The 3,757-nt window shown below is 40.1% G+C and overlaps 1 pseudogene; it reads right to left on the reverse strand.

Moving 5' to 3' along the window:
* Positions 1-1,604: 1,604 nt before the first annotated feature.
* On the reverse strand, positions 1,605-2,755 carry LOC116097933 (annotated as a pseudogene).
* Between the last annotated feature and the right edge of the window lie 1,002 nt (positions 2,756-3,757).

The following is a 3,757-nucleotide window of genomic DNA, read 5'->3' on the forward strand; positions in this document are numbered from 1 at the left end:
AGGTGCTTCATATAATTTTAGGATTGATTATAATTCCTATTTTAGCAATGCTATAGAAATTGTTGTTCTGCAATGTTTAAGAAATATGGAGGGAAAATATCTACGCATGTACAACAGAACTGAAATTTTTTATGATTTTAATTTCATTGTTGCCTGTTTAAATCTGTGGGTGGAGAACCCATGGCCATGGGTATAAATACCATGTGTAAAGTAACCAAGAATGAAATATAGGAAGATTCTGATCCACATTTCAATTTGATGCACCATCCTTCAGCCAAGATACAACCCACTTCCAAGAATTAACTTTGAAATACTGATTTTTCTAAATTTAATTCATCATTATAGAATGAATTAGAGACCACAAATTTCCTTTCTAGTGAAAATGTTTAACGTTGACAAATTTTTAAATATTTTTCTTGTATATTTTTGTACTGATAAAAATTAATTCCATGTGAAGATTATGGAAATTATAAATCGCTTGGTATTTATAACTTATAACATATATATGTTATTCATGCTTAAAATAATTTCTAATGTCAGGTCTGAGATTGTTGTACATTGTCTTTTGAGGTAATTTTATTGATCTTTAATACATTGATTTTCTTATGAATTTAAGACTCTGCTAATAATCATTAACAAAAATACTGGTAACTGAATTATGTTAGACATGGAGATGAATATCAGAAATGTTCTCATTAAATAGCCAGTTTAAAAATAATTGTTTTTTCTAGATGTTAAATATGGAAGTTCGACTTATTCACAAAGCTATATTTTCTGTTAAAACTAATTACTTTTTATTTAATAAATTGTTTTAAACTTTATCCTTTCATATCTTGATAGTCAGTGATCAAATATATTATGATTTGGTGTTTCAAAACTATTTGAAGTTTCATGCCTGATTTCACTGAGACAAAATATCCTTATACTTACTTGATTTTCAGCTAATTGTTTTTATATATTTTGAGTATTTTAGATTGTGTGATGGACAATACAAGAGGTATTTGCAGGGCAACTTCTACTTGTGGGTGGTATTATCATAGTTATAGGGAGATTTACCATTTTTACGGACAGTCATATTAGAAGATGACCTATACATTCTTTTTTATTTTCTTTAAAGGTAAACATTTTATTTTTGAGAAATTTGTTACTGCACATTTCAGAGAGAGCTGTGTGAGAAAGCAAAACTGTTCTCCCCTCATCCTCGGAATAAATAATGGCGTACAATTTCTTCTTAAATAGTGACACTTGGAAGTTTAGCACCAGCATCCAAAATGAACAACAAAGGAAAAAGAGCATTTACTATATATTTCAGGTTTCTTTGGTTGGGGCAATCCCCATGTGGTATTAATGTTTCTTCTTTTAATTCATATTAACAAAACAGGGGAAAAAAACCAGGAAAAAATATAAAGCACTAGGTTGCTGAAACTGGGGAGACTGCTCTCCTGAGCCTGTGCAGGTTCCCGGGATACAGCTTGATGGACACTTGCTGGCCCGTTCCCTTGGTAGTTGTTAGTTTTGTAGCGAATAGCAGTAAACAGTCTAATGTCCAAATCTTGGTTAGTCTTCCATTTTATTGCTTAGATGTTTCTTTGGTGTTGGTAAGGTTGTGGGTGTGCTTTTTTGACTTGTTTTTGAATGGTCATTAATGCTGGTGGTGAAGGTGCCTGGGAAGCAGGGTCATTGGGCACTGCTCTGTTCCCTTGCTGGATCGGAGTTCTCAGTTGGTGCTTCACTTGCCTTGGTCTCTTTGCCATCTTATGAAACTGTTGAAGGGATGAGGTAGGTGCCTATAGTTGTAGGGGCGTCAGAATCCAGGGCGGGTAGACCGCTGGTTTGGACCATTGGCTGCTTGCTGGTTTTACTTAACTTCAGCCTCTCCAATAGCAGGGGCAGGTTGTGGGCGAGCAGGTCCCCTGCGGAACCTAGGGCATTAAGTCAGATTCTGACAAACCAGGAGCTGTGCTCCCTCGGGGGATCCATCCTTCATCTCTCCAATCTCACCAGCCTGAATGCTGTTGGGATGGGGAAAGACCGGTGAGCGACTGTCAAAGGTCTCTTCCAGGTGGTAAGGCAGGAAAGCCGCTGCCTGTATGGAGGGCGATACTGCGGGAGGTGCAGCTTATTGCTGGCCCCAGAGACATGCCTATCTGCGGCAGCGGGCTCAAATCCTTCACTACTGCCGCTCCTTTTCTCCTCTTCCTCCTCCTCCCCAGCATAATTACTGGGAGATTCACGGTGCCTACATCTGTACTGGCACAGATCAGCATCATAGAGATTCCCTTCTACAGGAACTCCATCAGGGCCAGTCACTTTTGCTGCTTCAGCACCCTTTCTCCTTCAACCACATCAAACTCTACAGTTTCTCCACCCCCCACACCGCGCAGAAACTTGCGTGGATTATTCTTCTTCAGGGCATGGATTATTCTTCTTGAGGGCAGTCTGGTGTACAAACACATTTTTTTTTTGGTGTCATTTCTTTGGTGTCGCTTTATAAATCCATATTCATTTCTGACCTTGAACCATTTGACAGTGCCAAGGACTTTGGTGGCAAGAGAGAACTTTCTTCTCCATCTTCTTTGCCCTCGGGGGCTGATGAGGCTAGGGCTGGCCCAGGGCCTGGGTCTCCACGTGGGCTCCCTGTGGGGCTCACCACTTGGGGCGGGCTCTGGCTCTTAGGCGCTGGATCCTGGGGCACCACTGCAGGCAAGTCAACCGAATCCTGTGGGGACACGGTGCCATTGGTCCACCTATACATATTTTTTTTTAAATTAGATGTTTTCTTTATTTACATTTCAAATGATATCTCCTTTCTCGGTTTCTCCTCTGGAGGAAAACAACAACAACAACAAAACAAAACAAAAAACCTTGTTCCCTCCCCCATTCCCCTGTTCACCAACCCAACCTCTCCTGTTTCCTGGCCCTGGCATTCCCCTACACTGGGGCATAGAGCCTTCACAGGACCAAGGCCCTCTCCTCCCATTGATGACTGACTAGGCCATCCTCTGCGACATATGCAGCTGGAGCCATGAGTCATGTGTACTTTTTGGTTGGTGGTTTAGTCCCTGGGAGCTCTGAGGGTACTAGTTAGCTCATATTGTTGTTCCTCCTAAGGAGCTGCAAACCCTTTCAGCTCCTTGGGTCCTTTCTCTACCTCCTTCAGTGGGGATCTTGTGCTCAGTCCGATGGATGGTTGTGGGACTCATGGCTCCAGCTGCATATGTAGCAGAGGATGGCCTAGTCAGTCATCAATGGCAGGAGAGGGCCTTGGTCTTGTGAAGGCTCTATGCCCCAGTGTAGGAGAGTGCCAGGAATAGGAACAGGAAAGGGTGGGTTGGTGAGCAGGGGGAGGGGAGAGGGAATATAGATTTTTTTTCTGAGGGGAAACCCGGAAAGGGGATATCATTTGAAATGTAAATAAAGAAAGTATCTAATAAAAAGTAAACAAAAGAAACAAAAGATTGTTTACTCTCTACTCAATGTAATGCTTAAATATTAAATATCCTATAAAGTGTCAGAAAGAAATAAAGGGATACAAGTAGGAAAGGAAGAAGTTAAATTTTTCCTATTTATAGATGGTACAAACCTACACTTAAGACTCTACCAGAAAACTCTAAGATCTGATAACTATATACCTTAAATAATGTAGTAAAAAAAGCATCATAAAATATTAGCAGCTTTTTATATGTATTAATAAACTTGTCAAGAAGGAAATTAAGAAAATTATTCCACTCACAGGAACATAAATAAAATACGTTAA

The sequence above is a fragment of the Mastomys coucha genome, unplaced genomic scaffold (assembly GCF_008632895.1).
Source record: "Mastomys coucha isolate ucsf_1 unplaced genomic scaffold, UCSF_Mcou_1 pScaffold2, whole genome shotgun sequence".
NCBI lineage: Eukaryota > Metazoa > Chordata > Mammalia > Rodentia > Muridae > Mastomys > Mastomys coucha.